Source organism: Panthera tigris, chromosome B3 (genome assembly GCF_018350195.1).
Source record: "Panthera tigris isolate Pti1 chromosome B3, P.tigris_Pti1_mat1.1, whole genome shotgun sequence".
NCBI classification, from domain to species: Eukaryota; Metazoa; Chordata; class Mammalia; order Carnivora; family Felidae; genus Panthera; species Panthera tigris.
In genome coordinates this window covers 14,886,022-14,907,802 of record NC_056665.1, presented here as the reverse complement: position 1 = coordinate 14,907,802, position 21,781 = coordinate 14,886,022, and the positions used below count along the sequence as shown (strand labels likewise).

General features: G+C 45.2%; 1 long non-coding RNA gene across 1 annotated transcript; it reads left to right on the top strand.

Moving 5' to 3' along the window:
- The first annotated feature begins 1,854 nt into the window (after nt 1–1,854).
- Nucleotides 1,855–17,969, top strand: LOC122239391. Its single transcript, XR_006218435.1, has 4 exons — nt 1,855–2,179; nt 16,595–16,711; nt 17,434–17,540; nt 17,759–17,969. It is a non-coding gene; the product is annotated as an uncharacterized LOC122239391 (long non-coding RNA).
- The last annotated feature ends 3,812 nt before the right edge of the window (nt 17,970–21,781 follow it).

The following is a 21,781-nucleotide window of genomic DNA, read 5'->3' as shown; positions in this document are numbered from 1 at the left end:
CTGCTTTCAAGACCTGTTTTTTTTAAACGTTTATTTATTTTGAGAGCTAGAGACAGAGGGAGAGGGACAGAGAGAGAGAAAGAGAGAGAGAAAACCAAGTAGGCTCCACAGCGCCAGCACAGAGCCCGATGTGGGGCTCGATCTCACAACCATGAGATCACGACCTGAGCCGCAATCGAATCGAATACTTAACCAACTGAGCCACCCAGGTGCCCCCCTCCAAGACTTTTTTTTTTTGTGAAAGACTCTTAGAGCTGCAGAAGAATTCAGAGATAGTCCAGAGAAGTTCTGCACACCCTTCACCCAGCCTGCCCTAATGTTGACCTTTTCCATAACCCTAATCCTGATACTAATCCTGATACTAAGAACGTAGCTGCATGTGTATATATAAAGTATAAAACCATTAATTGAACTCCAGCCTTCATCAGATTTCACATTTTCCCCTATATATATATATATATATATGTATATATATATATATATATATTTTCCCCCCCTTTTCTAGCATCCAATCCAAGATCCAAAATCACACTTGGTCTTTAACTTGAAATTCTCCTTTGCCAGATTTACATAACTGGCTATCCACAGAGTACGGGCCCCCGTCCATCTGAGATCAAGTCTTGTAAGGCTGAGTATTAAGGATTTATCGAATGCCCGCCGTGGGTTCTAGGATGCTAGTTACTAGCCTTCCCTTCAAGGGCACGGTATGAACATTCCATTACGGGCCTGAAAGAGTTAACGCGTTGGCAAGCCCTCCCTCCTGGCCTGGGCGTCTCTTCCCTCGGTGAGGGCTGCGGACACATTAGGCTCCGAGTATGTATTTTCTTTTCCTCTCTGTTTATGTCTCTGTTTTCTGTAAAGTGGCCTAAACTACAGCGGTATCTACCAGGTTCTCTGACAATGCCATCAATTTCATTAAGAAGATGAAGCCTTGCGGGGCAATTAACTCCAAAAGGGGTACAAAGCAATAGCGAAGAGATACTGGCCCGTGGTACTTAGCACTTAGCTCTGAAATGGAGATAAGGCCTATCAACTCGGGGTTGTGTTTAATGTTCGCTGCGGCTTCCACACCACAGCTACAACCTAGCGGTCACCGTGTTAACACTCCCCAATATCTATTACAATTAGTTTTTGATTAAGAGGCCTAACATGGCTTTTGAAGCCTTTTATGTTGTGTCAAATGGCCAGTGATGGAGTGATATGTGCGGACACCTCCCAGTAACAAAGCATCTTGTAAAAGGTTTCAAGTGAACTATTTTATCATCCTAATGGAAACCAGATGACTGTAACTCCCCCCCGCCCCCCCACCCTTAATTTCAACTATTTACTGAAGAGTCCTTGTTTGGAATTACGTAAAGATTTATTCTTACATGACGACCTCATGCATTAAGTATTGCTGCAAACAGAGCCACTTGGAATTTGGGAAAGCTTTTTAAAGATGACTGGGGCAGTTTTCACGGGAAATTTATTTTCTTTTACTTTTTCCTTTGATTCCGGAAGGAGAGGACACCTTTGCCTTTTTTCCGCACCCCCCCCTCACCCCCCGAGTATCTCATTATGATTTTAATTGTTGGTTAGGAGGCCATTTTCTGTGGAGTTATGCTTTCTCTGCTGGGGTTTTTAGTCAATAGTCTTAGTTTATTCTTCAAGAGAGAGGTCCGTGGAATTTTGTCAGGAAAGAAAAAAAAGATTAAGATTTAACCTAAGATTATGTTCTGTGTGAACGTCAAATACACGTTATTTTCACAAAGGTATATGAGACTCAAGAAAGTAGACTAATTTTCAAAGTCTCATGATCTATACATATACTTGTAAATTTAATAAAAATAGTATATCGATAGGACGTACCATGTGAATGTGAAACATACTAGTGTTTTTCATGACTGTCTTTCTTTACAGTCTTCGTGGCCTGGGCCATACTCCCCTTTGAACCTCAGTTTTGTGCTTTATGGTCCGGGGTTGGACTAGATGCTCCCTGATTTTTCATTCACCTCTGGAAGTCATTGGTTCTGTGACATCAGATGTTCCGGAGAACTCTGAGCTCAAGGCACTCGTGGGAAGGTAGTGTGGTGTATGGGTTCAAGCCGGGGTGACAACTGTGTACCCCCTGGCATGGTACCCACCTGACTGAGACTCAGATTGTCCCCACGTCAAATAAGGACAACATTCTCTACAATCAGTAAGTAAAATCTGGTATATAGAGTGCCCGGTAAATGGTGGCCTGTCAATAATTTCTATCTTCCTTCTTTTCTTTCCCATTCTGTCTTGTTGCATATTGTCTAGCACAGTTTGAATGAATGAAATGATCCTATCTGTCATGCGCGTCATTCTATTAGAAGCGTTTAGTGAGCCCTTGTTACGTGCTGGGTGTCCTCCTGAGTGAGCCTGAGAATCCCAAGGTTAGAGACAGAGTCCTTGCTCATAAGCAGAGGGGGCCATAGACAGTAGGTAGGGAATTTTAACGGAGTCAGAATGAGATGAGTGGAGGAGAGGTGACCACCTACTCCAGATTGCAGTTGGGGCTTTGTCACTCGTAGGGTGATTTTTTTTGCACATGGTCCCATACATCAGTTCAGGTCGTCTCCTCAACCACCCTCTGAGCCTAGCGGGGCAGACATCATCACCTCCGTTTTACAGATGGGGGAGCTGAAGAACTGAAGTTTTGGATCCTTTATAGCTGCGACTGATCAGATTCGTAAGATCCTTTAAAATCAAACTGGCTGCCATAAATGGCGTTGCCGTGAACACGTGCAGAGATTTGGACCAAGAAAGAAAGCTGTAGCAAAATCACTTAGTAACATCCGACTTATCAGGGTCTTTTTTCCAAGTGTTTTCCTCCAGGGTCCATCCATTCCATTCATCTATACGTTCATTCAACATTCATGTGCTGCTTTCCACACACAGGGTTAGGTGGTAGGGGTTCAAAGCTTGAACTTGGTAGCCCTTGCCTTTCACGAGTTCATGGTCTGGTGGGGACGTACAGACACCCATGGTTCCCTGTGATTGTAGTGCAGCAGCGGATGCTGAGACAGAATGCAGAGAGAGAGAGAGAGAGAGAGAGAGAGAGAGAGAAACCCTGGACAGAGGGGGGGAGGTGAGGTTTTCCGGAAGAGAAGACACTTGAATTTAGCTGAGTTTTCTGGGACAAATAACGAATCGCCTCTGTCGAAAGTGAGGGTGATGTGGCTAAGGCTTCAGGCTAAGAGAGGTGGGGAGAGATGAGAAAGCATGGCACATGGGGTCACCTGTCGACGGTGAGGAGAAACCACGGAGGGGGCGGGGCTGTGGTGAAGCAGGGACAGACACCATTAGATGGACACCCGTGTCCTTCCACAACCTGTTCAGGAACAAGAGCCCGGGCAGCCTCTGCAGTTCATGTGCAAGTTTAACTCACATGTCGCTAGTACCCTCTACCTTACCTGATTTTCTTACCACTTCTTCTCGAACCTATCTCGTTTGCTGCTTTTGGCGAGTCTGGTTTTATAGTCAACCTTAGCAGTTGGTTAGAGGCTGTTATTAGTATAACCAACCTTAAATAATTTGATTTTCAGGTTGGCTACGTCACAATATCTCCTGTGGGCTCGATGGTCAAACTACACATTTATTTAAAAATTGGTTTCTTCACGTTATATTTGAAAGCGGTGCTACTCACTCATCTGTAAAGCATTAGGCTCTGTGTATAAAAGTATCTCATTTGACTTTTATTCACAGAGTTCTAAGGGTAAGGTTTAGGTCCTGACAGATATATCAGTTTTCTATTAAGTCTATTGTCTTATTTTATTAGTTTTCTGTTTAAAGAAATATTTTTATAGAGAACAATATATTTGAAGGAGAGGAGAGACTGTAATAAATTTGAAAGATGCTCTTCTCAGTAAATTTCCAGAGATTTGTGTTTATTTATTCATTTTAAATTTAGATAAAGGGTTTATCTTTTTTTTTTTTACTTTTTTTCATGTTTATTTATTTATTTTGAGAGAGAGAGAGAGAGAGAGAGACAGTGTGTGAGCAGGAGAGGGGCAGAGAGAGAGATGGAGAGAGAATCCCAAGCAGGCTCCATACTGTCAGTGCAGAGTCCAATGGGGGGCTCGAACCCACAAACCATGAGATCAGAACCTGAGCTGAAATCGAGAGCTGGATGCTTACCAATGGAGCCACCCAGGTGCCGCAAATTTAGACAAAGTATTTAGGCTAGTGTGGCCTGTGGTAAGTGGGTATTGTTTGGGCTAAGGAAGGTTTCAAGGAATTGTCAACATTGAAAAGTCCAGAAACCTAGAAATTTCACAGGAAATCTGGTTTCCTTCAAAAAAAAAATGTGATGCCATGGACTCATAGGATAACAGTCTGTGGGGCAAAGGCACATTCATTCCCTGTTCCTTACAGTCCTGGGAGGCCATCTCATTCATGAAGCCTCCCTCTAACCCCACCCCCCTCCCCCCCACCTTTGGCTTCATGATTGCAGCTCGGGCTTGGCATTTCCCAATTTAAAAAAATGAAACTTATATCCACACCAAAAATTACACACGGATGTTTACAGCAGCTTTGTTTATAAATGCTGAAACTTGGGAGCAACCAACTTGTCCTTCAGTAGTCCAAGGGTTAACCCATGGCGGATCCATACAATGGAATGTTATTTCACATTAACGGTGATGAACCATCAAGCTATGAGGAGACAAGGAGGGACCTTAAATGCATGTTACCAAGTGCAAGAAGCCAATCCTTAAGGCTACATGCTGTATGATTCCTAGTATATGACATTCTGGAAAAGGCAAAACTCTGGAGAGAGTCAAAAGGTCAGTGATTACCAGGCACTGGAGATTGGAAGGATGAATGTATCTGCAGAACACAGAAGATTTGTAGGGCAGTGAAAACACTCCATATGATACTATAATGACGGATACATATCATTACATATTTGTCCAAACCCATAGAATGTGCAACACCAAGAGCAAACACAAATGTAAACTATAAACGCTGGGTGATAACGATGTGTCAACGTCGATGCATCAGCCGTAGCCAATGTACCACTCGGGTGGGGGATGTTGAAGTGGGGCAGACTACGTGTTGAGGCAGGAGATATATGGAAATTTTTATACCTTCCTCTCAATTTTTCTGTGAACCTTGAAAAAATGTCTTCAAAAAAAAAAAATAGAGGTAAATGCCAATCATCACATGCAAAACCCTTTCCGCTCAGAAGTTTTAAGAGAACACACGGGCCTGATAACGGACAGAGCTGTTACTTTGAGAGCCCGTCTAGCTTAGTGAAAAAGTCAATTTCTGCATCAGTTTTCTAGACTACTATGGAAGGAATGCAACGGCACAGTCAGTGATGGGCTGAGTGTAACTTTTCGAATAAGTGGTCCCCCGGAAGTTTTCCCCATGATCCCACTCCTTATCGTGACCCTCTCAAAACTGGTTTTTGGGTGTGAATATGCGAAATGTAAACATGGACCAGTAATTTTTCACGGGGGGGGGGGTGGAGCTGGTGTTTCTTGGCACCTAGTTTCCTGAGCTTGGTTGAAAGTGCTAAGTTTTTCCTGGTGTTAATTATTAATGTGACCTGTTTATGTACCAGTTATCCGGCTAACCATTAATATCTGTTTACTCATTGATGACCTTTGCAATTTCGTACCTCTCTCTTGGCTGTAAATGTCAACCGTTTTTTTTTTTTTTTCTTTTTTCGTATGTTCATGTTCCCTTCGTATCTACCGGTTGCTTCCAGCAACTCCTTCACAGAGGAAAATAGCAGGAGGCAACATAAATGTAATCTTTACATACACGAAAGAAAAGACAAGAGCTTTTGATCTAAGAGGATTAAAGACACAGGGGTGCCTGGGTGGCTCAGTTAGTTATGTGTCGGACTTTGGCTTAGGTCGTGATCTCATGGTTCGTGGGTTCGAGTCCCACGTCAGGCTCTGTGCTTGGCAGCTCAGAGCCCGGAGCCTGCCGCAGATTCTGTGTCTCCCTCTCTGTCTCTGCCCCTCCCCTGCTCATCCTCTGTCTCTCTCAGTCTCTCAGAAAAAAAAAAAACGTTAGAAGAATTTTAAAAAGAGAGAGAATTAAGACGCAGAACTTTCCTTTTTGCAAATGCAAAGATCCCTGGCCTGGGGTGGGGGCGGTGAGGGTGGGGCAGAAATTCATAAGAAAAAGAAGTTCTTTTGCCTCTGTGCTTTAGCAGAGAGAAAACCAAGGAAGGGACTCTCAACCAGTCCTGGGGAATGGAACCCAATTTTCTTTTCTTTCTTTCTTTTTTTTTTTTCCAAAATGTCAGGATAAGCTCTTGCACAGTCAAGCAAGCCTGCAGGATTTATCTCTAGTCCCCCAATCAGTCTACATTAACCCCAACAGTAGCGAGACATTACCATTCTGCTCACTTGTAAATGGCTAAAGCTGAGATTAAGCAATGCGGTTGGATTAGGGCTGCAAGGGTGACCTTAATTTTACCCATCATTGGAGCCTGTGTATATTTGACTCGTCTTAATTGCATTTACCTAATTTAAACAGACAATAGCAGCCCCAGAAATTTTTTTTTTACCCCCCAAATAATCAGAAAAGGAAGAAGAGCTATTTCTTAGAAATTAAGCCCAGAGCACTCTAGCTATGGCCACTGCTCGGTTAACAAAAGCAGCCGTTTTTTTCTTTTTCTTTTCTTTCTTTCTTTCTTTCTTTCTTTCTTTCTTTTTTTTTTTTTTTTTTTTTTGCTTTGCTCCATTAACATACCAGCACAGGGAAGGACCCATTGAAATATTATTATCTTTGCATAACAATACAATTTGAAAGTCTCACGGTGCTTCTTTATTGAAATGTTTTAAAATATTAATATCATCCCGGCCATAAATAACCATTATGGCATTCATAGAGATTAAAGTTTTGAGATATGCCCTAGGTGTACATTCACATTTTCTCGTTCACTGAGTTCCAACTTCAGTAAAATTAGTTTTTTTAGATACAGCCCTGCACACTTGCTGTGACTGTCACTTCGTGTTGAATTTATCATCTAGAATTTAAGGCGGAAGACTGGGGAGCAATCTGTCACAAGCGATTGTGTTCGTAATCTTTGAGGGTTGGGATGGGGGCTGGGGAGAAGATAAGCATTCTAGAACGCCGCTCTCCAGCGCGGAGACCATTCATTGGGCTCCAGCCGCCGGGGCGGTGAGGGGATTTGCGTAGACTGTGTAATGCATTTTCTTCAAGCCTGTCTCTGTTGGACGGTTGTGCTGAACTTGACGCACATAAATGCCGCTCAGGTTTTCTTGGCTAAATAACTCAGCTTGTCTTTCCCAGTGAGTTCCGGAATAAATAGAGAGATGGGCTACACGTGGGGTGTTGTGACTTAGTTAGAGCCTCTAGTGTCCTCGAATAGACAAGCAGACTCGATCGTGGTGCCCGCACAAAACACAGACTTCCAAGGAAACGTGGGGAACCGCGGTTTTATGCTACGTCTATGATGACATGAGTTGAAAAGCCGTTGGAAGTCAAGGTGAGGACTTGACTTCCTGTCAGTCCCCTGCATCCGGGGGGGGGGGATAAATGGTCCCCAAACACATCATTTCCCTTGGAAACGGAATGTGTCTTAGGGATTTTTGACATGATAGGGAAGTGGGACAGTTGAGTTCATTCTCCATCTCGTTGAACGGGTACATTTTGCGTTGGGAACTGAGCAGAGCATTTCCCCGAGACTGCTGTTCGGTGCTGTTGGTTGTCCCTCTGAGGTGCAAAGCAGGCATTTCTTCGTGACCTCTGGGTTTTGGAAGCCAACTACTCTTAATAGCTTCCCGATCTCTATCTGGGTATCAAACTCGGAGGCTTTGAACTTTGCCAGTCCGAATCCCACATTTACTTTTCCTCTTTAGGTCCCCTGGTCAACGAGCTTCATTGACACATGCAAATTTTCCCTCTCACGTCTTATTCGAGGCAACACTGGAAATTTGGGTTTATGGAATGTGCCGGCAGCTCTGAGCCGTCTTGGCTTCCCCGCTGTTGGCTTGGTCCGGGGCCCACGATGATGTAAGCTCTGTGTAGCTCAAAACTCAGATTAACTGCTGGAGCAGGATCGGGAGTGGGCTTGGGCCCCAGGAGCCTTTCAGAAGGGTGGATGGGGAGTGGGGAGGTTCCTCGCCCACTGTGAGACAGAGGTTACTGTTGTTTGTGAAGTTGTGAATGGCTCTGGGCCATTAACTTCTGCAGGAAACCCGTGCTCCTTCTCACCCTGCGGTCTCCTTAGGGGCTCTGGCCCTGGGCCCCCCCAGGTGGATCCTGGCCTTATCCTATGTATAGCACTCACCACCTTGCACTGGAAGGGCCCCCTCATAGGTCTCTGTTCCAATGAGATCCCGGCTGGCTTGAGGGCCGGGACTCCTCAGCGCCCAGCGCAATGTCTGACATTCAAGGATGCTCAACATCTGGGCAGCTGTGGGACTGAGCAGGACTAGCTGGTGGAATGATAACAATAATTAATAATAACCTTCTGCTTCCTGCCCCGTTCCTCCACGATGAGAACTGCTGAACTAGGTGATTTCTTTGTCTTGATCTTACAGGTGAGAGCCAGGCTCGGGAACAGATGGTGGAATGTTTGCTGAGCCTCTCGGTCTATTCCTAGTGGCTAGTTATCGAGACGTGACTTAAAGCCACCCTCTTTGTGGTCTAGCTGCTTCCCCGGGGTGGGGGGCGGCTGTAGATGGGGGCCACAGTCTTGCTAGGAGCCTGGTCTTCTCCCCTTCCCTCCCCTCCCTTCCTCTCTCTCTCTCTCTCTCTCTTTCTCTCTCTCTCCATTCACAGTTCCTGGCCTTTCCCTCTCTTCCTCTTGGCTGGCACGATCTCCCTCCAGAGCGTGCGGCTCTGGGGAAACAAAAGCCAGGTGCCTTCCCTTTGTCCTCTCAACACGGACCTCCCCCGAGGCAGGGGCACAGAGGGCCCTGGCTTCCTCTGTAGAGCAGAGAGCCGGCAAAGGCCGAGATAGGAGCACAAATTAATATATCAGTAAATTATCCTGCCATGCTGACCTACTCTCTAATCAGGAAGACAGTGAAAACACGGGGAGGATGCCAGAAAAGAATCCGGAGGAGGAGAGGACCTTTGGGAGGCTTCAAAGTCTGAACTCTTCCCCTGAGATTTCACGGAGCGTGTGTGTGGGGGGGCAGTGCCCGCTGCCAGGGGAGTGACAGGCAGAGAGGTGAGGCAGAAGGAAACGGAGAATAAAAGGGACCTACGACAGAGAAGGCAGGGCAGAAAAGGCAGGTAATGACAAATAAATGAGAGGCACGCGTCACTGAGAGCTTACCATGTGCTAGGCACGGCCTGTGGCCTCTGACTGTGCCCTCAGCATCACAGCCACCTGCCCTACTGGACACGGTCGCTGCTACCCCCATTTGAAAGATGAGAAAACTGAGGAAATAAAGCCTAGCGGACGTTCCCAATTTCCCACATCTAGCAAGTGATGGGGCCGGCTCTTCGGCCAGAGAATCTGAGGCTCACGTAACCCCTCTCCCGTCGGGCTCCCCATTGACAACCCTTGTTCTGATAAAACAGTGGTGCCAGAAGTGAATTTCATCTCAGCTGGCGAATTTGGTGGTGGTAAGGGGGGCCTGAGCACATACCCGTTAGACCAAGAAGAAATTAAGACGGTAAAAGAAAATGAGGCTCTACTCCCAGGACTTCAATAGGAACGGAAGTTCCCAAGTGAAAGAATAAAGCAATCACATTCTACAACCAATGAAGAGGTTCTAGAAACATGGCCTCATTGACCCTACCCAGCCCTGTCAGATAGATCAGACCCGAGAATTAGAGACATTAGAGAGGATGGACATTATATAGGTCCATTTTATAGATGTGGAAATGGAGGCCGAGAGAAATTGAATAAGAGGCAGATTTCAAGACTGAACACGGGTCTGTCGGTTTGTAGTTCGATGCCGACAGGTGGGTGGGCGCTATCTGTCAAGGTGACCGCCCAGAGAAGGGGAGGAATAGAATATCCGTTGACCCTGTGCAGGCTGCTGGGCTCACTCTGGAGAAATCCATGTTCAGGGCCAGATGGCGGGGATCATACAGCGGAAGGGAAGGGAGAGTTTTAGGGGGTGTCCATTTCAAGCTTTCGATTCAGCAGAAGAGGAGAGAGCGTGGAGATTCAGGATATGAAATAAACGTTGCGGAGGAGAGCAAAAGCAGAAAAAAGAAAAACGGGTGCAAAACCACTAGGCGAAGAGGAAATACAGGAGGCACCGAAAAGTGGCTTCTGCGCGTAAAATGTTGGCATGCGGTTTGGAGAAGAAACAGAGGGTGAAACAAACTAGGGAGTGCCAAGGGAAGGAAGCGGAGAGGAAAGCGATCATGTGGACGATTTAGAAGGTGTTCTCAGAAGCTAGAAACGGTGCCTGGAATTGGTTCGAAACAGATTTTTGTGCAAAGGGAATTATCAAGCGTGGGGGCAGGAGAGGAAACACCTGTGTAAAGAAGCGTGTGAGAGAATCAGAGCCACGCCTAGACCAGAAGATGCGGGCAGACCGATGGACATCATTATGATGAGAACAGAGAATTGCATCACTAGGTTTCAGCCAAAACATGAGAAAAAAAAAAGGCGTGGAGTGGGAAAAGGAAGGGAAAAAAACAAAACAAAACAAAAAAAACAACAACCCCCAAACCAAAAACCAAACACCAAAAAAAAAAAAAAAAAAAAACCAACAAAAAACCACCCCACAATAAAACCCAATGTTCTTTCTGTTCAGAAATGGCTAGAATCATCATAGAACTGTTTCAGCCTTAACTACTAGGCCAACATTTCCTGAATGTGTCTGTAATAGCCCCTCCCCTTTTTAAATTCTATTTTTCTTTTTAACATTTATTTATTTGTGAGACAGAGAGAGACAGAGCATGAACAGGGGAGGGTCAGAGAGAGGGAGACACAGAATCTGAAACAGGCTCCAGGCTCCGAGCAGTCAGCACAGAGCCGACGCGGGGCTCGAACTCACGAACCGCGAGATCGTGACCTGAGCCGAAGTCGGACGCTTAACCGACTGAGCCACCCAGGCGCCCCTTAAATTCTATTTTTTAAAGATCCTCTTTAATATCTTATGGAACTATTCTTTTTCTTTAAATTTTTTTTAATGTTTTATTTCTTTTTGAGACAGAGAGAGACAGCATGAGCGGGGGAGGAGCAGAGGGAGAGGGAGACACAGAATCTGAAGCAGGCTCCGGGCTCTGAGCTGTCGGCACAGGGCCCGATTCGGGGCTCGAGCCCACGAGCCGTGAGATCATGACCTGAGCCGGCGTCTGATGCTTAACCGACTGAGCTACCCAGGCGCCCCTATTTATTTATTTTGAGAGAGGAAGAGACAGAATCCCAAGCAGGCTCTGTGCTGTCAGCACGGAGCCTGATACGGAGATCTGTCTCATGAGCCCTGAGAACATGACCTGAGCCAAAATCAAGAGGCGGACACTCTACCGACTGAGCCACCCAGGCGCCCCTCTTTTATTGGTAGCATTAACATACATTAACATAGGCCTCTTTTGCCCATAAATTCATCCTTCCAAATTATAGTCTGTTTTGAGTTTCCCATGGTGGGTAATAATTCTTCTCACTTTTGCTGTTTTCACGGTGCCTGTCTACGTGTGACATCTGGTCAGGTAGGAGCCGGAAATCCAGAGTTGTTAGCATTTTCCCAATATCCGCATCACAAGACTGTGGGTGTTGGTTTTCGGGACTCTTCAGGAGTAAGTACGGAGGCCTGGTGCCCTGAGGCTCCCACAGCTATTCGACCGCCCTCAGGATTTTTCCTGCTTGCTTCCTCGATTCTTAGCTTCCATTCAGAAAGCAGACTTTTCCGGCTAATTGACCTCTAAATAGTCGAAGCATGCTTGTGTTATTGCTGCTAATATTGGCTTTGCATAAAAGCAATGGAATCAGCCCGCAGATTACACACTGCAGAGGTCCTTTAAGGAAACAGTGGATCCAGAGATTAGGCTGCGTATTTTTGAGGACTTTTTAAAATTTGTATCACGCACACATGCTCATCTGGTATCTCTAACAGTGGCGAGCCTATCGTTTGTCGGGTGACAGCGGACTGTGGTGTGAGAAACGCATATACCGACCTACCGGCGAGGTGCAGGAGGCCAGGAACCCGGCCACGATCAAAGACATTCTTTCTACAACTCCACGAGGCCAGAGCGCAAGCCCGCTTGTGGCCTCTCCGCTGTTTTCCCCAAGTGAATTTGACAGAGACGTCGCACGGTGAAGGTTTCAGCGCCTTTCGTTTTCGGCATCTATGTGTAATAAACTACAGACCCAGAATTTAAACGATGCAGAAGTTAAGGGGGGCCTCTTGCTGCGAGGTGAACGTAGTAGAAGTTTGAAGTTTGAAGTTTTGAAGTTTGAAGACGTTCCCATCACCAGCCCCAACAGTTATATCCCAGACGCTTCTTTGGGTGAAACTAAGCAAGGACGCTTGAACCCAGACAGTTGCTTGGAAGGACGACACAAGTTAACACTAAAGTGACTGCCAGGTGAGGGGACGTCATAGTGTCACTTTGCGCTACACTTGAAGTACTTTGGTTCACACCAGGCATGCCTTTTACCCCTCCCCCACCTCCATATCTGATCATGAAAATTTTCTTTGGAAGAAGAGAATTTACCATGAGAGGTTTTGAACCGCGGAAGCTGAAAGAAGTCGACAGTGAACACCCATGTGCCCGCCACCCAGGTTCCACACTGCACATTTGACTCATGTTGCTCTGTCCCGTACCTCGTCATCTGTCTGTTCTTCTGTCCGACGGTGCGATCGCGTTGATGTTTGCGCGTTGACTTGGGGACACGTTTCAAAATAGGTGGCGGGCGTTGATACCCTTCCCCCCCCCCCAACCTTCCAGCATGCAGAGCATTAAGTAGAGTTCAACATTCGTTGACAATATTTGGGGGGGGGGTGGTGACAGATACAGTGTCAGGTACAAGTTGTAAGCCGCTCTTTAGATTTAGTGTGAGAAGTGTTTACAACTGTGTGATCCAAATGACTGTCAAACTCTGGAATATTTCCATTGTCCCAGAGAGTTCCTTTATGCCCATCCCAACCAATCCCTGCCTGTTCTCCCATAGACAACCCTGGTTCTCGTGTTCATTTGTTTCTTTTTTTTTCCCCCGCCATAGATTAGTTTTGCCTGCTTTAGAATTTCACGTATACACCATCATATCATAAGAACTCTTTAGGTAAGGTTTTGTCACTCAGCGTAAAGATTTGGAGATTAATCCTTGCCACTGGGTATCTGGCTAGTGTATTCCTTTTCGTTGTTGAGACCTATTCTGTTGTGGGATTGTAGCACTGGGTGCCACTTAAAGAAGGATAAAATACATGGTACCAAAGAAATTCCAGGGAATAGCTTGCAAGATAAGGAGAGGTTGGAGGAGGGAAGGGGATTTGAAATATTCACCATAGAAAAAGAGCACATTTAAGAACGGGCATGAGAACTGCCTTCAGATATCTAACATAGGGGTCAGCAAATGTTATTGGTAATGAGTCAGATAGTAAATATTAAAAAAAAATTTTTTTTTAATGTTTTATTTCTTTTTGAGACAGAGAGACACAGAGCATGAGCGGGGAAGGGGCAGAGAGAGAGCGAGACACAGAATCCGAAGCAGGCTTCAGGCTCCGAGCTGTCAGCCCAGAGCCCGACGCGGGGCTGGAACTCATGAACCGAGAGATCGTGACCTGAGCCGAAGTTGGACGCTCAACCAACTGAGCCACCCGGGTGCCCCATATAGTAAATATTTTATGATTCGCTGGGCCATAGAGTTTTTTGTTGCAACTACTTTTTTTTTTAACACTTATTTATTTTTGAGAGAGAGAGAGTGAGAGAGAGAGAGAACGCACATGTGCATGCAGGTGGGAGAGGGGCAGAGACAGGGAGACAAAGGATCCAAAACAGGCTCTGTGCTGTGAGTGAAGAGCCCGATGTGGGGCTCGAACTCACGAACGATGAGATCATGACCTGAGCCGAAATCAAGAGTCCGCAGCTTCACCAACTGAGCCACTGGTTTTTTGCTGCAGCTACTTAATTCTGACCTTGCAGTAGAGTGAAAGCAGTCACAGTGTGTAAATGAAGAAGCACGGCTGTGTTCCAATAAAACTTTATTTGTGGCTACTGACGTTTGAATTTCATGTATTTTCATGTGTCATGAAATATTATTCTCTTTTTGATTGTTTTTTTCAACAACAGGAGCACTTGAAATCCATTCTGAGCTCATGGCCCATACAAAATCAGACCATAGTTTGCAAACCCCTGATCTCAAGGACTGTCAAACTGAAGAAGGAATAATTATTGCTCTGTTTAAGGCTAGTGGGCAATATGAAGATTGAAAGAGGCAGCTTTGGCTCAGAGAACTAAAGATCTTTCTATTAAGTAGTGTTGAAATATACTCCATGTCCTTACCCTGCCTCTCTCCCCTGTCCCCACTGGTGCCATAGGGCTAGAGGGACAGGATCCAGAACTAGACTTTTCTTTCAATTCCCCAGCTCCTCTCTGTCCAGCTGTGTGACCTCGTGCAAGTTATTTAACCCCTGTCTGTTTCCACCGGTTCCTGCATAACGTGAGAGCCATTACAATGATTCAGGAAGTTAGTATATACAACATCCTAAAAACAGTGCTGATTTGTAGTCAGTACTCAAGGTACTTAGTCCAGTGTCTGTCACGTGGCATGTATGAAATAAGTGTCATTATCATAATAATGATCATCATTACATTGTTCTTGCTATTACCACTGAGATGCTGGATAGGCATGTATGAGAATTTTGTTAAAGGAATTCCTACTTTTCATGGTAGGCTGAGCTAATAGATGCTTAGATGCTTTCCAGTTCCAACAATCAGTGTTCTCTTTATTTAGTGCCTGAGGCCTCAACCCTGGGACTCAAGCGCTGTTGAAATCCGAGACGAAACAGCACAATATTTTAATCATTAATGTTAGCTAGCCTACACCATGAGGGAAAAGAGAGTTTTGTTTCTACTTGATCTTTCCTGATCTTGGATCTTGGGCTTACTCACCACAAAGACTTGCGTGGAGGTGGACTGGTAGTGGTGTTGCTTTAATGTTTTTCTTCGTAGGAGACACTGAGAGGAGAGATCTTTGCTTTGTGATGGGGAATGAGTGACATCAAAAGCATTAAGCAAGGGCATGATTCTTCCCGTGAGCTGTACTCACCTATTAGGCAACGCTGAAGAACTGGACCGCTGTGGGGGGTGATGGGAGATCGGGTCTGGGTCTCATGGACGTTGTGGGACTGTGCCTTGAGCCGCCATGATTGCTGCTGCCTGTCAGGAGACCAACAAAGGTAGAGTTAGCTACAGCGGACGTCCATTGGCACTTGCCCGTCTCCCCGTTGTAACTCTCGTCCGACATTGTTGTCTTTGTTTACTTGGTCTCTGACATTTGTGTTTCTAAGCCTGTTTATCTTTACTGGTATCTGATTACCTCGCCTTGTTTTTCTCCATTTCTGGCTGGAATGACAGGCCCCACGTCTAGGAGTCGTAAGCACAATACACGGTCACAAAAAGAGCACCAGAAGAGACCTGGGGGACCACTTGGGGCAACATATTCACTTTCTAGATGAGAAAACCAAGGCTCAGATAAAAATAGAACCTCATGAGATCCTCATGGCTTCCAGGCCAGTGCTCTTTTCTAAAAAAAGAAAAAAAAAATTTAATGTTTATTTAGTTTTGAGTTGGAGGGAGACAGAGTGTGGGGAGGGGGAGGTGCACAGAGAGAGACACACACACAGAATCTGAGACAGGCTCCAGGCTCTGAGCTGTCAGCACAGAGCCCGATGCGGGGCTCGAACCCATGAACCGTGAGATCATGACCTGAGCCGAAATTGGACGCTCAACTGACTGAGCCATCCAGGCACCCCTAAAAATTTTTTTTAACGTTTATTTATTATTGAGAGACAGAGAGACACAGAGAGTGAGAAGGGGAGGGGCAGAGAGAGGGAGAGACCCAGAATCTGAGGCAGGCTCCAGGCTCTGAGCTGTCAGCACAGAGCCTGATGCGGGGCTCGAACCCATGAACCCTGAGATCATGACCTGAGACGAAATCGGATGCTCAACCGACTGAGCCATCCAGGCACCCCTCTAAAAAAATTTTTTAACATTTATTTATTATTGAGAGACAGAGAGACACAGAGAGTGAGAAGGGGAGGGGCAGAGAGAGGGAGAGACCCAGAATCTGAGGCAGGCTCCAGGCTCTGAGCTGTCAGCACAGAGCCCGACGTGGGGCTCAAACCCATGACCTGTGAGATCATGACCTGAGCTGAAGTCAGTTGCCCAACCAACTGAGCCACCCAGGCGCCCCAACCAGTGCTCTTTTCATTACGCCATGTTGATCTTTGTCTATAAGCATGATCTGGTATGGAAATGGGTTTGGAGGCATGAGTCCCACATTCACACCTGAAATGCAAAATTTTTTGCGCTATTTCCACATAAGAACATGCTAGAACTGGAATGATAGCCTCCATTATACTGAACATTCACAGATGACATTAATCAATAGTAAATATTAAAGCCTAACCCATTTTTAAAACCTTATTTGGGGATGTCTTTATTCTTACATATATTGGAATCCCAGAATGTGACGTTGGTCTCAACCTTTCTGTAACTCCAAAAGCCTGGTGGGAAAGAAAGGAGGCGACGACCCCAGCCAACCTCAAGAAGTTAAGGTGGAAGTGAAATGCAGAGCTTTCTGGTGAGTGACCCTTGCAGCCCTTTGACAACACTAGGAATGGGGATATCCCCTCCTTACCTCTCCTATTTCCACATCACTTAATAAAAACCTCCCATCATCCCATGTGTTTTTTGAAGCACAGACGAATTTGAATTGACTCTTACTACTTTCCCCCTTGACCACCCAAACGGTTCACAGCACTGGAAGTTCCAAGGTTGCACAAAAACAATGCCATAAGGGTTATTTATTTTAGGAGTAAAGCTGGTTGCCTCCTAACTGATTTTCTGAACTTTTTGGAGTTAGCAACTATGGCTTTGAATGCAAACGAATTCTGCTTTTTATAATATCATGGAAAATGACACACGGACGTGAATTACATTGATGAGGGACCCAAATTCCCTTTTTTTTTTATTTATTTTTTTTTTAATTTTTTTTTTCAACGTTTTTTATTTATTTTTAGGACAGAGAGAGACAGAGCATGAATGGGGGAGGGGCAGAGAGAGAGGGAGACACAGAATCGGAAACAGGCTCCAGGCTCCGAGCCATCAGCCCAGAGCCTGACGCGGGGCTCGAACTCACGGACTGCGAGATCGTGACCTGGCTGAAGTCGTACGCTTAACCGACTGCGCCACCCAGGCGCCCCATCCAAATTCCCTTTTAAAAACATAGTATATCTATAAAATTGGAAAGCCATCTTATCCCCTTCTAGAATGTACCTATGCTAATGCCTTACTCATTTACAGAAAAAGTCCTTTATGAGGAGAATAAAGAATTCTGCTGCCAAACAAGTTGAAGAGATAGAATTTGTTTATCCCGGTGGAGGCTTCAAGATCACAAATCTCCATTAGAGGTATTCAGTGCAGGGTCACTGAAGGGTCTGCAAAAGACAGCCAATTAGACGTCTGTTTTTCCTTTCAAAGTCCTGTCTGTTTCCTTCACTCTCTTCAAAACACCTTTAAGTAGACATATGTATCTCGAGGTCAAAGTAAAAACAAAACAAAACAAAAAAGTAAAAAAAGAAAAGGGAAAGACACAGAATAATGAAGGTTTTCTTTTATCATCCAACAGTCACGTGCGTCTTAAATACCCACCATTATCAAGAGAAAAATTAAGCCAAGTGTCTGATAAGAAGATGTGCTACACAGTCCAACAATCTTCCGTGTTGTCAAGACGTCAGACGCAGGCAGCAAAAACAACTGAATGAAATAATTGAATTCCCACCATGGACGAAAGAGGGCTTCGAAGTTGGAGCAAAAGTATTTGTGGAGTGCGGGGAGAACCCAGAGCTTCTGGTATTTACGGCGCGGGGGTAGGGGTGGGGGGTGGGGAGAAAAACAACTGGCCTATCTTTCAGAGCAGGAATGCATGGTTAAATTGGCCCCGTTTGTCCTTAGCAACCTGAACTCAGAGGCCACATTTTTTCCTCTCTAAGAAGCAAGTGGGAACTTGCAAAGTATGTAGCATGTCGTGAAAAGGGAGCAGTGAACTTTGCTCAGGTCTGCAGCCAGCACTGAAATCTGAACCTTCAGAGGGTTTAGGACTGGTGGATTCCCTGCCCCCCTTCCTTTGGAATCCCTGGATATCCAGTGCCTTTACGAAATACCTTGGTCTGGAAGCAGAGGAGTCCCGACTCCTAACTAAAAGAAAACCTGATCTAAGTATTTTCGATGGCATTCAAGAGGAAGTACTAAAAGCAAAAACCAAACGTGAGATCCAACTTTCTAATGACCATATTTCGCCTTGTGTTCTATAGCCAGCGGAACATGTAGAGAGATTTCTTCTGGGCATTCATTTTGAAACTAGCTTTCAAAATTTTTTTAAAGATTCCCTGTGGCGAGATTATCACCGGTTGGAAAGATTTCCCTTATTATTAAGTGAGGGAGAAAAAGATCTTGAAAAGTCCCTGCATTCAGGCTGCTTCCAGCACGAATCTGTTCACAACAGCAAGTTACTTGGTAACTTGAGCCATGTTCGTTCCTGAAATTCTTTCACATAATTGAAGATTAATTTGATTCCCTAGATTGTTGAGGGTTGTTGACAGTGGGGGGCTGGGGTGGGTGGAAATAGATTATTCAAATCACAAAGAGGTAGGTGTGCCCAAAGTGACTGTTCCATTACTGCTCAGAAGTGTTTGCCTTCCTCAGTATTCATCAGAATCTGCAGGATGTTGCAGCCGGGAGAAAGGAGAGGGCCCTGCCAATGTTCGGCGAGCAGGTGAACCTCAGAGAAACTGAAATATTTTGTCGAGAGAGTTCTATGTATTAATGGCCCCTCCAGAATCCATTACGGCCGAAACAAGCTGGCTGAAGGGCTCCGGCTTTCTCAAGTGTCTAATGTAAACAATATGAAAGTCAATAGTGGGGGACATTCCAAGATAGTATTAACACGATTGATTTATTGATGGTTGCACCATGGGAGGTTATCTTTTGTTAATTGACTCAGTAAATAAACTCGTAGGCGGCAGGCGATGGGGGAAAAGTAGCCGGTGGAGGGAAAGGTAAGGCACCTGCACTGCAATTTTTTTCAACTCCCAGCCTGTCTTGATAAATTCCAAATACCACTCCCACTGCCAACCTCAAACACGGTTTTGCAGAGTTAATTCTGCCCGGGACTCAGCCTCCGTCCCGCCCTGAGGAGAAGACTCAAAACTCCTGTATTCTTGTCAATGTTTGCTTCAGAAAGACTCAAAACCTAGTCATACTAGATGTTAAAGAGAGAGAGAGAGAGAGAGAGAGAGAGAGAGAGAGAGAGAAAGAGCAAATCCACCAACTCAGCTTCTTTTCAAATCTAGAAACACTTGGAAGGTGCACGTACAGTGTGTGTGGCACTTGTAACCTCTGGTCAGTGAGTGGTTGAACCCTGGGGAAAACACATCTTTTGCTGTTGATAGTCATTATGCAGGCTTGTCCGTAAAGGATACTGTAATTTGGTGGCCCCGCCTGGGCGACCAGACAGAGAAAAACCCACCACCCCCATGCGCTATATAACTTCTGGGCATTTCCCAGTATTGCACCAACCAAGTGGGATCCTGGGATCTCCTGGATGGTTGTGTGACATTTTAAACTTGCTTTGATGGATTCCTTCTGGGACTTTTAAACTTCCATCAGAAATGGTTTCAAACTGAAAAATGCTCACTGTTCATTCCTTCCCATCTTCTAGAGCATTTTAGAAACAGCTTCCCCTTTCAAGATGGCATTCCTTCCGTCTCTTTAAGGCCCTGTTTCCTTCTTTCTTTCTTTCTTTCTTTCTTTCTTTCTTTCTTTCTTTCTTTCTTTCTTTCTTCTTTCTCCTTCCTTCCTTTCCTTTCCTTCCTCCGTTTCTTCCTTCCTTCCTTCTTTCTTTTTTTTCTTTCTTTTTCTTCCTTCCTTCCTTCCTTCCTTCCTTTCCTTCTTCCTTTCTTTCTTTCTTTCTTTCTTTCTTTCCTTCCTTCCTTCCTTCCTTCCTTCCTTCCTTCCTTCCTTCCTTTTTTAATATGGGCATTTCTCCAACTCCTGGCTTTCCCTTTCTCTGTCCTCTGCCAGATCTCCCAATTCCCCCAGCTACTGGCTATACTCTCTGCAGGGGAGTCCAGAACACGAGTCAGGAATGCCTCAGTTCCTATACCAGCCCCATGACCATCTCCACCTCTGAACCTGCCTTATCTGCCCCTTCAAAGCATCTTCCTGGCTTCTCTATTTCGGCACATACCCGCCACCCCCATCTCCCATTACCTTTGGCCCTAAACCTCGGGGTCCACCTTATTTTTCCATTTTCCTTATTTGTCCCATCCAGTAAGTTCTCCAGTCTTATATAGATCCTGCTTTTTAAAACATATATGTTATGAACGTAACTAATTTAACCCTCTGGACTGGAACAAATTGATCCAGGCATTGGCACGTGGTAAGTATAAAATTCATGTCTGTTGAATGAAGGAGTGAATGAGTGCATAGCTTTGCCTGCTACTGTATTTTTTTTTTCATGATAATCATCTCTGATCATATTATTTCAGGGCTCAGTAACTATCAGTAACTACTTATCTCCCGAATTAAGTGCAAGCCCTTCTTTTCAATACACCTACAATTGACTTTTTTCCTGATTTCATCTTCCACCAAGCTCCAAAACATTCTACGCTCGATCCAAAATATTACCGTTTCCCCCAAAGTCTTCGCATCTCTCTGCTTCCATCTTTTAGCTCATCTTCATTTTCTTCAACTAGAATGTTCAACCATTTTGTCAGGTTCAAGTTTTGGCAGGTCCTTGAGGTCCAACCCCAAAGCCACCCCGCTCCATGCAGCTATTTTTAATTCCATATGCCTCTCCCTCAGCCAAGCTGGTGTGCTCTCTCCCTCTTGATTCTAGGCAGCCTGTATCATAGATATTTCTACACCTGATGTATTCTCTCCTAGTGGAAATAACCACTTAGGGGACAGCAGCTAAACCTTACTTTCTTTCCCTCTGTGTCTGGGTTCTCATCGCCTCCTAAATACTAGGTGCTCACAGAGTACTCTTTGCATTACATTGATTGCTATTTCTTTCTCACCGTTGCGAGATTTTTTTTCTTTCTCTTTTGATTGCATGTTGTTCAGCATTGTGTGTATGTGTGTGTGGTTCCCCCATTTATTAACCCAGTTGGCTCCTCTAGTCTTGAAATATACATTTGTTAACCACTACTTGAAAAGTGTCTTCAGGAGAAACGGAGGTGCGGGAGAAAAACTCCTCCGCTGTGGACCCATACAGCTTGCTTGGGGGCTTACCCAACGTTACTCTCTTTCTCTGCCCCTTTTAGCGTCTGGGAATTAGTTACACTAAAGTTCCACTGTGCAGGGAGCTGCCTGCAATTTGAGATGCAAACTCCGACAACGTGGGCCACTTTTTAGAAGCCTGTGGTCATTTGGGGGAACAAAGGCACTCCTGTTTCCTCTTCTCAATAACAATTAAGACATCAGATTAATAGAATCTTTAAATTCTTCAACGATGCTTGCAGAATAGTGTGTGTTTGCCTTAACACAAAGGCATACTTTCCAGGCCGTAAAGGTCACCCAAGAAATAAGAGAGAGAGACAGCCTATGAATGGGGTGTGCTGGTAGAATTTTGGAGAATGGCATGTGTCCC